Source organism: Mustela lutreola, chromosome 1 (assembly GCF_030435805.1).
Source record: "Mustela lutreola isolate mMusLut2 chromosome 1, mMusLut2.pri, whole genome shotgun sequence".
Taxonomy (NCBI): Eukaryota; Metazoa; Chordata; class Mammalia; order Carnivora; family Mustelidae; genus Mustela; species Mustela lutreola.
Window position 1 is genome coordinate 118,315,449 of NC_081290.1, and position 16,563 is coordinate 118,332,011.

At 41.3% G+C, this 16,563-nt stretch overlaps 1 protein-coding gene across 3 annotated transcripts in view; it reads left to right on the forward strand.

The window, feature by feature from the left end:
• The first annotated feature begins 12,759 nt into the window (after positions 1 to 12,759).
• Positions 12,760 to 16,563, forward strand: part of GPRIN3 (GPRIN family member 3) — a 70,276-nt gene continuing 66,472 nt past the window's right edge. For all 3 annotated transcript variants that reach the window (XR_009353220.1, XM_059172874.1, XM_059172864.1), the window contains exon 1: positions 12,760 to 13,202. The gene's annotated coding sequence lies outside the window, so the exon portion shown is untranslated. The remainder of the gene's footprint in view (positions 13,203 to 16,563) is intronic.

A 16,563-nucleotide genomic window follows, 5' to 3' on the forward strand; every position in this document is an offset into this window, starting at 1 on the left:
TCCCTCCTGCGTAGCTCATGCCTGTGTAGAAATTAGCTGCTTATGCATCTATCGCTCCCACAGAACTATGAATTCTTCCTGGGCAGGACTGCGTATTATTCAACTGTGTGTCCTCATTGCTCAGTATAGTGACTGGCATATGGCAGAATCTTAACAAATATCTGCTTGTCAGGACTGTTCAATGTTTTTTTTTTTTAAATATTTTTAGTTATTTATTTCACACAGAGAGATGGATAATGAGAGAGAGAGAGAGCACAAGCAGGAGGAACAGCAAGCAGAGAGGCAGGCAGAGGGAGAGGGAGAAGGAGAAGCAGGCTCCCTGCCGAGCAAGGGGCCTGATGTGGGGCTCGATCCCAGCACCCTGGGATCATGACCCGGGCCGAAGTCAGCCGCTTAACCAACTGAGCCACCCAGGTGCCCCTGTTCAATGGTTTTGAAGACTTCTTGCTTCAGGGAAACTTATCAAGAGGAAAAAAAGGGGCGCCTGGGTGGCTCAGTGGGTTAAGCTGCTGCCTTCGGCTCAGGTCATGATCCCGGGTCCTGGGATGGAGCCCCGCATCCGGCTCTCTGCTCAGCAGGGTGTCTGCTTCCCTTCCTCTCTCTCTGCCTGCCTCTCTGCCTACTTATGATCTCTGTCTGTCAAATAAATAAATACAGTTAAAAAAAAAGAGAGAGAGAGAGAAAATACATCCACTCAAACTTTCCCTAAGCAGTTTTAGTAAGAAAGTGGCAAAACATTATTCCTCCCAGCTCCTTCTCACTTGTAAGAATGAAAGAAGAAAGCAAATAAAGAAAGAAGAAGAAAGCAAATAAAATTATTCTGTAAATCATGTGTAATTAGTGCAATAGCTGTTAGAGCTGGATTATTTGTTTTAAATAAGTCATTATGATACCATAATATAGTTGTAATATGTTGCTATATAGGTACTTAGTTGTATTTTGAGAACCCTTGAATAATTGATGTATACATCCATAGTTCAGCTATTGTTGGTAATGCTGCTATAAACATCAAGGTGCATGTACCCCACATCTTGTTTATGTCATTTTATAGAATTTAGAACATAACCTTGTTTTAAGTGCTTATAGAGAATTTAGTGTTTGTTAGTTTTTAACTCTGAATCATTTTGTTATTAAACTCACGATCAGAGAAATCAGGCTATATAGGTACTTAGTATAGTACCTTAGGTACTATAGTATAGTATATAGTATATAGTATAGTATATAGTATATAGTATAGTATAGTATATACCTTAGGCTATATAGGTACTTAAAGGTAGTTTTATTGCTATATGGAAAAAAGATCCATTTCATACTAATATGCTTTTGAAAAAGATTTTATTTATTTATTTGAGAGAGAGAGATAGAGAGCACAAGAAGGCAGAGAGGCAGGTGGAGGGAGAGGGAAAAGCAGGCTCCCCACTGAGCAGAGAGCCTGATACAGGGCTGGATTCCAAAACCCTGAGATCATGACCTGAGCTGAATATAGACACTTAACCTGAATGAGACACCCAGGAGTCCCTCATACTAATACGCTTTCTGACATAACTCTTAGAACTATCTTATATAGAAAGAAACAGAGAGATTCCTTATAGTAAATGAATCATGAGGGAGATAAATCATTCTGGAAATCACATATAGAAACAATGAACCATTTGGTGATTAGGAAAGTCAAATATTTTTCTTAACTAAAGAAGTCTTTTTTTGCATTCATCTTTCATATGTATAAAGAGTTTCCAAAACATCTGGTAACATTATCTCTGATAATCTTATCAGAGATACTTTCAACCTCTAAAAACTAAAGCATATTATCTATATATCTAGGCTTTATGGATTCCCTATGTAAATGTATATATCTTCTGTTATACATACACACATATATTCACACATATATACACACATACATTCTATATCTAAGAATGTATATGATATATTATAACTGTGTGCATGTGTTTGTGTATATATAGATACAGATATAGATCTTCATGTTTACCATGGTCAATAACCATGTCCACCGGCGAAGGAAATCATGACTTTTAGAAGTTCTGTTCCACCATGTTATCTACACTCTGTGGACTGATTAAGTATTTGGTCCTATTTTCCCCATGCCACAAGAGCAGGACTAAGACATGGCATCTAAACTGGCTGTGAATTGATAAAATGGATTCTATTTAGATCCTCCCCTAAAAATCAGTAGTTGTCTAAGCTACCACAGCATGGTGAATACCAGCCACAGAAAATTAAGTCAACTTGGTATTACAGTGTTGACCTAGTTATCAATGAATATGAATAAAAGTCCATAAGAGCCAAATATAGCCTAAATTTCTCTGAGATCTGGAATAGGCATCAACCCAATTGACTGGTCAATTATGAGTACTATAGGGACTTCAGGTTTCAGGAAGTGAAATGAGATACATTATAATCCCACTACTTTTAGGTGAGGTAAGAGGAAAGATAGGATATGAAGACCCTTTTTTCCGTTGAGGTTACAGGTTCTGCTACCATTCTAGAAGACCTGTTAGATAAATCAGATTTTCCATTCTGTACAAATCCAGAAGGCATCATTTATATAGAACATAAGTTATATTCCTTGAATTGTACAATTTTATTGCTAGATCAATTTAGCCAGTCTGGGAAAAAACTGAATATCCTCATCAATCCACAATGTGATTATGAGTTTATTCATTCATTCCTTCATTAATTCACTTACTATGATGAATGCCAAGTCACTGTTTATTCTTGCAAGGGCTTCATATCCATTACAGAAAACAAAATCAGGAACTCTATCTTATTTTTAATTTGTTTCTGTTTTATTTTTCTTTTGTTATATAATATTACACATTTCCATCAGGAATCCTTATAGTTCTGCGTTGAAAAATAATATTCCACCCAATATATAGTAGGTTAGAGCTGTCAAAAAGAAAAAGCAAGAGGCCAGCTGGCTGACGGGTTGGCTATTTTAGGCAGGTTCTCTTGGGGCTATAGTACCCGTATGAGGCTAACAAAAGCTTTGCAGTTTGCTAAAATCAATTCTACCTGTTCACCCCAATGGTGATCAAACTCTGGGGAAATTAGTTGGACTAAATTCACAAGACGTGGCTATGCAAACCTAAGTATGCATTTATTTGCATAGGTTGACATATTTGGCAGGATACGTATCATTGATCAAGATAACACATTAAGGAAACTGAGTTAGAGATGAAAAGGCTGCTCATGGGCTCATCCTCAGAATAATAGAAGTTAAGGATTTTTTAAAAAGTATTCCATTGGGCTAAACTAGCTGTTAAAATTATATTCTAGGGACACCTGGGTGGCTCAGTGGTTTAAGTCTCTGCCTTCTGCACAGGTTGTGATCTCAGGTTCCTGGGATTGAGCCCCACACCCAGCTCTCTACTCGGTGGCGAGCCTGCTTCCTCCTTTCTCTCTCTCTCTCTGCCTGCCTCTCTGCCTACTTGTGATCTCTCTCTGTCAAATAAATAAATAAAATCTTTAAAAATAAATAAATAAAATTATATTCTAAATAGCTTTATTAAGATACAATTCGCTTTTTAAAACTGTACAGTGTTTTTGGTATTTTCACAGTGTCATGCAACCGTACCCCTATCTAATTTTAGAACATTTTCATCACCCCAAAAAGAAATCCCCTACCCATGAGCAGTCATGCCCCATTTTTTCCTTTTCCCTGCCCTACAGACAGCCCTAGGCAACCAGTAATCTACTTTCCATCTCCACAGATTTGTGTATTCTGGATATTTTCTATCAGTGGGATCCTATAATGTGTGATCTTTTGTGACTGACTTCTTTCACTTTGCACATTTTCAGTTTATCCATATTGTAGCCTCTATCAATACTTTTATGTTTGCAAATAAAATACTATTTTATGGAAATACGAACTACAGTTGATGGGTATTTGGGTTGTTTCTACTCTTGAGCTGCTATGCATGATGCTGTTATGAACATTTGTGTGCAAGTCTTTGTGTGGACAAATGTTTTAGGGATATACACCTGAGGTGTAATTGCTGGGTCATATGGTAACTCCATGTTTAACCTTTTGGAGACATGTCAAACTGCTTTCCAAAGGAGCTGCACCACTTTTAATTCCCTTTGGCAGCTATGAACATCCCAATCTCTACACATGCTTTCCAGAATTTGTTTTCTTTTGTGTAACGGTAAACATCCTAATGGTATGAGGTAGTATCTCATTGTGGTTTTGATTTGCATTTCCGTTGTGGCTAATGATATTGAACTTCTCATGTGCTTGTTGACCATTTGTATTTCTTTGGAGAAATGTCTATTCAGATCCTTTGCCTGTCTTTTAATTGAAACACATATGACTTTTTTATTGACAAGTGATTTTACATGGTATAGATATGCCATATACTATGTATCCATTCATTGGTTGATGAGTATATGAATAATTATTTTGTTTTTATAGAGAATGTTGGTGATCTTAGTGGATGGGAAAGAGGAAAAAATTGGACTAGGGAAACTTACTTGATTTATGGGCCTGACTCAGAAAAAAGTAATGGTGTTTGAAAGAATCAGCAAATTTCATTTCACAGAGCTAACATCTTTAAGGTGGGAGGAAGGTAGAGCAGACTCAGAAGTGAATGAGGCAGGGCAGTCAGTCTCTAGATGACGGTTATATTTGAAGCCATATGCTAGTTGCATTCTCTTCCCAGGAGGTCCACCCAATTTAGAGCTGGACTCTACCCAATTACCAGAAAAAGTTGCACCTAAAAAAATTTACCACCTAAAGGGGCAGCCCACTACCATTGGAGAAAAAAGGCTGTCAAGATCTAAGAAAGGGTAAGGTATCAGACAAGCATGTTGGAGTAGCAGCAAATGAAGCTGGACCAGCAAAAGAAGTAGGATCATATGAACCAAATAGAACATAATGAAGAACAGGGAGGAAGACTGATCATCATTGCAGATATGGTGGCCCATGGCCCACCCCAGTATTCCATGTCAAATGGGGAAATTCAGTGAGGTTATTTCCATATGCCCCAGCTGGCTTGGGGACTGAAAAGCTTGAGGACATGCTGAGGTAACACGGAGCAAGAGAAAGGCAAGGACATCCAAAACTCTCCAGTCAAAAAACATGTTCAACACTAGCTTATATGTCTATCTATCATCTGAGTTGTTTTTTTGTTTGGTTTTGTTTGTTTTTTTATTTGAAGAAAGTACTAACTCCTCCTTCGGACCCTTTCTTCCACCAGTAGAACAGATTTGTGAACCTTTGATCTAATACCCAAATGAAATGGTTTAATTTGTGTTTAGAAGTTATATTGTATGGGGGTGGAAAGTGCCTCTAAATACCAGAATCATCCCCAACCTGTTACAAACACTCCACTACGAGAGTGCCCCACCCCCTCCGCCCCAGAGGGAACAGCAGGTTTTTGGCTTCCAGGTCAAATGCAAAATGGTGGAACAAGTCCTGCCAAACACATACTACATGCATTGTTATCTCTGTATTTTTCTCATTCCCTCTTCCCAACACTATGCATCTCTACTGATGTAAGTTAAATGTGTGTATGAACTTCCAGCACTCTACTGTTTTCTTTGCATTAGTTGTATTCTAATCCCTTTCCCTGATGTTACACCCTAGATAAATTGAGAGAACTGACTGGAGATCCATTGCTATTTTGGTCCATGAATTTTTTTTTTTTAATAGAGACTTAGGACAGACGATAATCTCATTGACAAATATTTTATTCAGAACTTAACCAATACTGTTTTTTTATATCTGCTGTGTGCTAGGAACTGTGCCAGGTGCCAAACAGAAACCAAGAAATGATTCCTATCCATGAAGAAAGTACAGTCTAAGAGTAGTAGTAAAGAGGCAGACAAGTAAATAAGCAATGAAATCCCCAGTGGTGAATAGGTAGGTGCTTTATGAACACAAAGTGGAGCTACTTAACTCAATCCCAGGGACTCAAATAGCCTTTCCAGAGGAAATGGATTTACCTGGGGCTTGAAAGTTAAATAGGTATGAGCCAAATGAAGGAGTGAAGGGTGTGGTTATAGGATGGTAAATCATGCCAGAGGCAACAATTTACAAGAAAGTTCTTGATACATTTAACCACTCAATACATCTAAAAAACATTTCAGGGACTTTATGAAGCTCTCGATAGAATGTAGAATGTATCAAGCAGTCGATCAGAGAGTCTCTTTCCTGGAAAGTTTGAATCCAATGTGTGCAGGGTAAAAGAAGGGTTCAGGTAATAGTGGTATAAGCAGAGAGGCAGAAAAAAAGTATTTAGAAGACTCTTCAGAGGCTTCAGAAAGAGAAGCAACAGGAGATGGCTGCTTCTAAAGGGGTAGTGTGCCCAAGTAACCAGAGAATTTCTCACTGGGCCAAAAGCATTACTGTCGATCATCAGTCTGCTGCTGTATCCTGAGCAATATATAAAGTTTTTCCATGCAGCTATTGTAAGAGCCTATAAAAACTCTTCAGTTGTGGGAGACAAACCCAATTTGAAAATGATTAACCAATGTAAAAGTCAATGGCAGAACTTGAATTCAAGAATGACTGAGTGTAATCCTTTAGAACTGTTTCACTTGCTCTGCATCTTCCAGCTCTGTTTTTCTTTCCTTCATCTTCATGTCTCCCTCATACAATCTGTCTGCAAATGGTCCCTATTAAAAGCTGCAGTTTCACACTTTACTAGCCGGGGGACCCCAACTTTCCCAGGGTTCCAGCAATAGTTTGGGTCTTGCACCCATCCATGAACCAATCACTATGGCCGAGGGCAGGTGGTTCTCCTATTGCCCCATCCTTAATTACATAATTTACGCCCAAGATCAGGGTCAGCTCCACCTAATCACATAGACTGAGTTATGCATCTCTTCAATGGAAAACTGAGATGCAGTCATCAGCAAAGGGTGAATGGACACCGAGAGGACAGAAAGAGCAGGTATCTTCCTAGACAGTTCCCCGTGCACCCTTATTGCTCTTTAAACCAGTTCTCAGCAGCTGAGGAGAACTGAGCTTGATTTCTATTCCTTGCAGCCTAAAAGTACCTAGAAGAAATAATCATTTGAAAAATGGTCCTGTATGAAATGGATTTTCACTTGTATGTCATGCAGTTTTTAAGAAGAAGGTGAGAGTTATCTGCAAGTGTGTATGGCTAAAGTGGCCAAAGGTAAAAACCAAAGGCTTCTAACATTGCACACCCATGACAAGAGCAGAGACACAGCCTGGTTTCCAGCGCCTAAAGCTGGTGAGGACTCCTCCTTTTTCTTAGAGTTAGCTAGAAATCTTTTGTTAGGAAATGATTACTCTGTCTTCTCTTACTTTAATTAGAGTAATTGATTTTAAAATGCCTAGCACAACAGCTGGAGCAGAGTAAGTTCTTTAAAAAATTATTTGCCTTGAATTTCACAAATGTTAACAATCAACAGGCAATGTGCTAAGTTTGATAATAGGAAATAGTATAATACAGGGGTGACTGGCTGGCTCAGTGGGAAGAACGTGCAACTCCTGATCTCAGGGTCATGAGTTCAAGCCCCACGCTGGGTTTAGAGGTAATAAATAAATAAATAAATAAAGTATAATACAAAGACTTGATCCTCATGGAACTCTGAGTTTATTAAGGAGACAAAAGACAAAAACACAAATTATAGTACAGTGTTTTATTAACTACAACAAAGATTGATACTTGATACAGGCATATCACAGAGGAGGAAATAATTAAATATGAGAATGGGTGGTTTTCACCAATGTTCCTGAAGGAGGTAAAAGCTAAACCAAATTTTGATGGGTGAATAGGAATTTGATAAGTGGCTATGATGAAAGGGCATTTCAGAGGGAGAGTGGGGGCAGACCACAAAAAAAAGCAAAGTCATTGTGTTTTAAAACAATATACTAGTATATTCTAAAATCTATTACGAAATGTGAGTTTAGGAAGCAGCAAAAGATGATGCCAGTAGGACAAGCAGGGATTTGAGTTTCTGTTATCCAGCTAATAGAACAAGACTAGTTTAAGAATATTCAAGACAGAGACAATCTAAACATTTGGCAATAATTTAGTATTAGAAGAGGGGGGGACAGGAAGTGGTGGTTGGGAAGGAAGGGAGGAAGGAAGAGAGGAAAGAAAGAGGGGAGGGAGGAAAATAAGTAGGAACCTGACTTGCTATGGTCTTCCAGAAATCCAAATGTAGTCAGGTAACATCAAAATGGACTTGAACATAAATCTTCAGTGTTTCTATACCAGTTCTCTCTGGAGGACACTGCTAAGGGATGATTCCAGAACCAGCCTGATTAGAGCACCAGGATGTCTAGACTAAACAAACAAACAAAAAATCAAGGAAGCCCATTCCTCATTCCTAAGTGCTCATTTTCAGAGCCCCCTGGGTGGTTTGGTGACCGATTTCTGTCCAAATACTTGTGATTAGGAGAGTGGGTTCTGGAAAATAATTTTTCTTGCATGAAAAAAAAATAGACATTCTCTTTTCCACAGGAATTCTTTTCTTCTGTTGTAGAGGAAGGAAAAAAGAAATATTTTCCCTCTACCCTCCTAGGTTCTCCAGCTGAGGCCCTACAAATTAGACAAAGGCAAATTAACAAGGGAAAAAGAAACAATTTATTTGCACGTGCACCATGCATAGATGCAGTAGAAACTCAGTGGGGGGTAACTCAAACCAGTGGGCTTATTTTAACAAAGAAGAAGTTTACAGAGAAGTGATAAGACAAAGGAAAAGGGGGTATAGGCTTTTAGGGACAGCAAACTGTGGGAAGGTAAACATATAAGAGGAACCTAATAAAAGACCAGGGTTATTTTATTAAGATATTTTTTGCAGACCCATCTTGCGGTAGGCTCTCCATTTTCTTCACATCTGAAAACTTCCCAAGGAAAGGGGGTTTATAGCAATCCTCATTTCTCAGAAGTCTGCTCTTTGTCAGATCAGGAAAGCTCCAAGAAGGCTTTTTTCTTCATCTATTGATTTCCATTGGCCTCCAGCTCAAAATAATCCTTATTGCCAAGGGGGCATATTCTGCAGCCTACATGGTTTTGAATGTAGTTTGTGATGACAGCAATTTTGTAGCAACGGCAGCCTTCTTATAGCCATGCAGTGGTAAGTATGTTTAGAGCCTAGTACTGGGCAGAATGCGGGGATACAAAAGAAATAGAAGTTATGGTCCCTGAGACCAAAAAGTCTATAATCCAGGGTGTCAAGACATGTACACATGAATTAACAGAGAACAATTAGAAAAGGACTTACAGTATTACTCAGTGCCAACCAACATAGCACTGATGGCAGCAGCCCTCCCAAATCTACTGCTGGTAACTCCGTCCCGCCAGGGCTTCTTGCCAATCCAGCTAAACTGATAAGTTTTTAGGAAAGATGTGACATTTAGAGAAGATTCTAGTGTCAAATTCTTTTCTTTTGAAAATACATTGCTGCCCCTGGTTAAACACTACTAATAGCTTTCACTCAGAAAGGAAATATACTCTTAGATAATCACTAGTTTAGACATTGGGCTTCAGTCTTGGGAAAGGCACTTTTAGCTGTTGGACATCATGAAGGTCATTTAAACCTGGGATTTGGGTTCCTGATTTGTAAATTGGAGATAATGATCGATTCAACAAATATTTCCTGAGCACTTAGTAAGTGTTGGAAACTACTTTAGGCGATAATGATATAGAAGTAAGCTAGAGATGAAGTCCCTGCCCTCATAGATAGTAGATATCAGTAAACAAATACAGACTCTTTTAAGATGCAGTAGTAAGCCCAGTGGAAAATCACAAAGCCGGCTGTGTATGTGAATGGGTGGGTGGGGGGTGGGGGGTGTGTGACAGGGTGGGTGGGTAAGAAGATTAAAAGAATGGCAGGTGAGTGGGGAGGGGAGCTGCAATTTGACATAGAATGGTCAAAAACATCTCTTTGATAAGAGGTTGCATTTCCTACCCTGCATTTTGCAGGAGTGCTTGGGGAGGGGGCAGGTGCGCTCGTGTGCTCGTGTGCGTATGCGCATGCGCAGGCCTACCTTTCTACGGGTTTAAGGAAGAAGTCAAATAACTGAAAATATGTAAAAAGTGCTTGGTAAATTACTGGGCACTGTGTGGGCATAATATGTTATTATCATTGTTATTATTGCAGGGGAAGTCTAAATTCCTTGGTTTGACATTTAAGACCTTGAGCAGCACAACCTTCTAACCTACCTTTCCAGTTTTGTATCCATTCTCCTCTATACGCCTAACTTCCAAATTTATCCAATCCACTTGGTAATTAATCATGTACCATCTCATGTTGCTTTTCCTTTTATTTCTTCTGTTCAAACCCTTTATTATTCCACTTTTCATAAATTCTGTGTCCCAATAAAATGACAAGCATTTCTACATCAGAGTTTTTCTATAAATGCCTTGAGCATAAAAGTTGTTCAATAATTTTTATTGATTTTGTTTGACATACTGGTTTAATGTCTCTCATCACTTTGAAAACTATCACTCAGTTCAGAATTTGATGTCATACTTAATTTTGCATCAGTTTTGACTTGCCTTATTTCTCCTGGAACAGTGTACACTTTGAGAAGCAGAATTTTTGAAAAATTCTGTGTTGCTAAGGAGAGCCTTTAATAGTGGTTAGGACTTCCCCTAAGAATTACCTCATTGTCATTCAGAGCAATAAGTATGCCCTAATCTCATATGTCCTTTTCATGACAATATTCTTATAGCTCTTCATGGCCTTTTCATGTTCTTGGGGTGTTTCTTGCCACTACACATTTATTATGGTCCCTTGAAGAACTTTCAAGTGAATTTTTCCATTGAAAGAATGTCAGAGAAGTCTGAGAAATTGAGGAGAAGAGAAGGATGTGTCAGGTATAGTAGAACCTATAGGGTAAATACTAAGTGAGGTTTCTGTAGGTATCATAATGATTCTCCAAAAAATATCTACATCCTAATCCCTGGGGTCATGAATACATTACCATACATGACAAAAGGACCTTCACAGATGTGATTAAATTAAGGATCTAGAGATGGTGAGATTATTCTGAATTATCTGGGTTGACCTAAAGTAATCACAGTGGTCTTTATTAAAGGGGTGCGGGAGGATCAGAATAAAAGGATCAGAATAAAAGATCTGAGTGGTGTGGTCATAAACCAAGGAATGCAGGCTGCCTCTAGAATCTGGGGAAAGATAAGGAAAGAAAAGATTATCCCCTCAGCACCTCCCAAGGAATGCATAGCCCTGCTGATCATTTGATTTTAGCCCTATAAGACCAATTTTCAGGCTTTAGACTTCCAGAACTGTAAGATAATACATCTGTGTTGTATTAAGCCCCCACATTTATGGTAATTTGTTACAGTGGCAGTAGGAACTAAGACAATGGTCTAGTAAAAACAACTCCTGAACTAGAAAACTGTCACAGTCTAGCCCCTTCTGCCTGCTTATTAATTGTGATTCTCAGGAAAATCATTCTACCTCAGTTTTCTTTCCTGTAGCATGAAATTATTCCTTACAGTGTTGTTATGAAGACAGAGAAAATCATCTATGTGAGTGCTTTGTAAAGTGTTTTGTGTGACACAAATGTTAGGTGTAAAAATTTGATGAAGCTTGTCTTAATGAGGGTGAGAACTAGGAGAAAGACATCTCTTCTTGGTGCACCAATACCTTAAACGAAAAAAACATAAACTATAACCACCATAAAAATACAACTGCCCTTGTTGTTTAGGAAGGGGTCTACTTCAGGGACCACCACTCAGCCATCTCCCCATCAACCAACCTTGTCCCAACCTTCTCTCCATCAACCAAACTGAACATGATGAACTGATTACTGCAAGACACAGCCTTAGAGTCCTTCTTAACCCACCTTAGAAAGTTGCTCTCAGTCAACTAGAGCTGGCATGAAATAATTCATTTCAAAACCCTGGCCTAGTAGTTTAGAAAGTGGTCTCTTGGCCAGCAGCACGGACATCACGGTGATCCTCTTAGAAATGCTGATCCCCAGGCCCACACAAGACCTACTGAATCAGAATCCACGTTCCAACAAGATTTTGGGTGCTTCCTACCACTGGTTGAGAGGATATATATTTTGGAGCGGTTTGATTCCCAGTCGTGCAGGTTACTACGGTGTGACCTCAGGCAAAGTGTCTAAATCGTGGAAGCTTGCTTTTTTTGCAGTGCAGAACAACACCCCCTTCACTGAGTTGTTGTGGGAATTAGGCAGATATAAGGCATTTTGCACAGTGCCAGCCCACAATATTCAGTTAATAATAGTTCTTTACATTGTATCATTTGCACATCTACAGCTGCTAACCATACTACACATCCCATTTAGTATTACTGAAGCCACTCGGCAGGGATGATTTTCAAAGCCATCCACGCCCATAGATGGGGGCGGGGGAGTGGGAAGGAAGGACAAGAAAACTGTCTGCAATGTAATCTCCAAATACGCAGGACACTGTACATTTTGCAACACAGACTAAATGTCGGGGGCTTCCTTGCTTTCAGATCTTCACTGCACGTGGCTTTATTAGAAACTGTCTGCTAGAGTCTAGACACAGCCATGGAGACTGGTGCTGGTGACCTGTGGGAAGGAGCAAGGGCCAGCATTCCTGCTGAGCCGCTCTTGGCCCCAGTCCTCTACCTTTATCTCTTCTTTAACTTTCTGTCTGCCTCTGATCACCTTGCAGTAGAACCGTAACCCTTCAGCCTCTAGCCAGCTACGCCCCTTGGCGCGCAGCAAGTCGCCGCTGCAAACCCTTCCCCGGGGACCTGGAAGGCTGGGCTGGGGTGCGGCGGGGGCGGAGCTCGGCGTCCTGCTGCCGCCGCCGTCGCCGCCGCCCGCGGAGCTGCAGCCCCTTCCTCTGAGGCTTCGGCCCCGCGGCGCTGCGCTACGTGGACAGGTGCGCGCATCCCGGGCCTGACGGATGAGCAGTCCGGCGCGTGAACTCCCACCTCCAATTTGGCTTGGTGCCGGGCAGCGGCGGCAGCGGCGGCGGCTGCAGCCCCGCGGTGGGGGCGGCCCCCGCGGTCTCCGCCCGGCTCCTGCGCGCCGCCTCTGCTCTTTGCATAGTAATATCAGTTCCTGCAAGCACCCAGCTCGCTCCCGGAGCGGGTCTAAAAAGGACCGCTGCTCCAGAGCCCGCCGAAGCCCTCCGTGTGGCGCCGAGAACCGCTGCTTGGGACATGCGACGGGAAAACCCCGCCACAGCGCAGGCAGTCGCCCCGCCGCGCGGGGGAGAACCGGGCCAGAGCAGGTAGGCGACGGGTGGCCGCGGGAGAAGACGCCCCTCTCCCCCCGCCGCGCCCCCTTTGCCCAGCGTCCAACCCGTGGGACCGGAGCTTTGCGGTGTGCTCCGTAGTGACGGGGGATGGATTGGGTCCCACATTTTGCCCGGTGATCGTTTTGCCTGTTGCTCTTTTCCCCATCGCATTCTGCGCTCCAGGAGGGGCCGTCTTTCTCGCAGGTGATGAATTTCTCTGCAAGGTCATTGCTCCCTTAGATTCTGGCTTTGAAGGTAAACGGGAGAAGCTACCTGCTGTTCTCGTTCTTGGGCGGGGGTTTTATAATCAATCGGGTGTGCACACTGTGAATGTACAAATAGATGTGTGTGTGTCTGTGTGTCTGTCTGTAATACTATAATACTATACTTGTATTTTTCTCATTTTCCCATGCTTAATTCTCTTTAGGGTCAAAACACTAGTGTGTGTGTGTGTGTGTGTGTGTGTGTGTGTGTGTGTGTCTTTTAATACACGCACACATTTACATATGTAGTTTTTCCTGAAATAGGTGGAGACGGGGCGGGGGGGGGCAGTCAGAGGTTGATAAAGGGAAATCATTGTAGAGACCAGTTCAGTATCTAGAGGTGAACTTTGGAACCACATTAAATCAGGGTAGAGACTGGAGGCTATAAATGGTTCTTGGGAGAGGGCTTTTAGAAAAGATCTGAACAGTGCCAGCCAATACACACAACAGATTTTCATCCTATCCAGGCAGATCTAAAAGATACGCAAAATTTCAGACGCTGCAGTGGACAATGAAAGGGGGTGTCCGGAGGAAGGGGGATACCTGGGCACTGGGAGGTGAATTTTAGGTGGTGGGAAGGCAGCAGATCGCTGTTGGATTTAAAGGGCCTCCTGAAGAAGCGTTGGGAGAAATCTCTGCTTGAAGTGTAGACAGTTCAAGGTTAAGATGATGTGAATGTCCAGAAACCGGCAGAGGCAGTGGGAAAAAGGCAGGGGTTTAGAGGAGGAATGGAGGAAGAAGCCCAGAGTCACCAAGAAGCAACTCCCTTTTATTAAGGTAGCTTCTTCCAGTTAAAGCAATCCCTGGATATGGCTCATCTGAGTATTTTTCACAGCACATTTGTTAAAGAACCGTCGGTCCATATTTTTATTTTTTTTATTTTTTTGCGAGGAATCTGGGTCATGGTGGGACTGAAAGAAACTGAGTGTTTACAACACCAGCAAGATTTGGAGAGAGAGTTGATTAAGGCTTAGCTTCATGAAATATTTACACATCTCTTGCGTGGGCTTTTGTTTGCTTTTGTTGGTGCTGCTGTATATTTTACTTTGATAATGCTTTGAGCGTACTTCTCTCGAATGTGCTTATTTTCCTGTTATAAACTATTTTTTCTTTTCCATTGTGTTCATCATTGGCCTGCCCTGAGTCTGGGAATAAAGACACATGAGTCACAGCATAAAGAAGAAAATCTGCTCTGTCCCTATCTGCGAAAGACGGGAGTTTGCATTAGAGAATGTTCTTTAAATAGAATCACAAAGAGCACTTTTCAAGTTTCTATGTGTTGTTTGGCTGGGGTGGGGGAGGAGGAAATGGGTTGTTGATTCATAAACAGGAAAAAAAAGTAGTACTTGCCATTGCAAGTCTAGATGGTATATCACTGGGATTTATTTTGGAAACAGAGCAGAGGAACTCATGGTGACCCATGCAGTGTGTGTTGTGTTGTGCTGAAGCTTCCCTTAATCCCTAACTAGACTTTTATGAAAATGATGAGGACAAAATCAAAAGTGCAGTGCTTTGCGTGGGAAGTGGAGGCCTGAAGCATGACCTGAATTAGGTCTGTCTCAAATGGAGGTCAGGATAGGGTCCAACGAGCTGTTTTGAAATTTAGGTGTTTTTTTTTGTTTGTTTGTTTGTTTTTGCTTTTTAAGATCTTATCTATTTATTTGACAGACAGAGATCACAAGTAGGCAGAGAGGCAGGCAGAAAGTGGGAAGCAGGCTTCCTGCTGAGCAAAGAGCCCAGTGCAGGGCTTCATCACAGGACTCTGGGATCATGACCTGAGCCGAAGGCAAGAAGCTTAACCCACTGAGCCACCCAGGCACCCCAAAATTTAGGTGTTTTTTAATTGCCTCAATACACTTGCCTTAATTATTTGACCCTTTGACATTTTCTTGATCGTGCTCAAATATACTTAAAAGAATATATTAGACACAGCTCTTCTTCACTGTATGACTTTCTAGTCAGAAAATCTATAGCTGATGGTGAAGCATGAAAGTATCAGCCATGGAATCCCAAATCCTAAAAGATTGGCCTCCAAGATTCAGGACACACAATTCCAGCCCCAGTTCACACTTGGGTTCCTTGTACCACCTTCAGTGGTGACAGTTTCTGCCCTCGATGCACTTACTTCTTCACTGATTCATTCACACATTCGACATTTGTTTATCCAGAACTTACCATGGTCTTTGACTATGGAACAGAAGAGAAAAGTGAGGGAGACACAGCCCCTGCTGGTACAACTTGGGAGGCCAGGAGCACCAGCTAGTTAAGTGCTCTGACAAAGCCTGCACAGGAAGCTGTGGACGCCTGGTCGTGGAGATAGAGAAGACAAGGACAGTGCCTGGAAACTCGAAGGATGAGAGGAACTAGTCTGATAAAGAGAAGAGAGAGAGAGGAACAATTCTGGTAGAGGGGCCAAAGGATGAAGAGGCCCAGGAATAATAAGTAGCTGGAGGTAGGTGAAAAACTGCAAGTAGACAAAGGTGGAAAGATGAGGCTCAAAGGAAGCTGATTGACCTTCAAACTGAAATCTGGCAGAGCCCCTGACTCATCTGGTCAGTAAAAACCGTTTGACCTGGTCAAGTGAGATACACACGATTATAGGGAGGCACTGTGTTCCCATCCCCCAACTTTATATCCTTCAAATATCTAGAAACCCCATTTACTATTGTAATGACCTGATTAAAAGGGAGACGTGCCCTTGAGGAAGTCCTAATTCTCTGTGCCTCGATATCTTTGTCTACAAAATGTCTACTACCCACTTCCCGTATTGTAAAAATGAAAGGGAATGAAAGAATGGAGATTGGAGCTTATAGAAATGCAGAGAATCTTATTTTTATGATAACATTCCTCAGGGCAAAAAGATGGAAAATACTGTATATGCCAAGGATTTAATTGTCCCAGATGACACCAAAAGGCACAAGTGTGATGGTCTGAAAAACTGAAAGAAAAAAAGAAGTAGCTCAGAAACACACTCTAAAGAGAGCCAGGTCTCATACAATTTTTAAAATTCTGTTTTAAGGGAGGGAAATATATATGGCAGTCCCACAGTAATCAGTAAATGCCCTTCTGGAACGGGTCACAACCCATTGTGA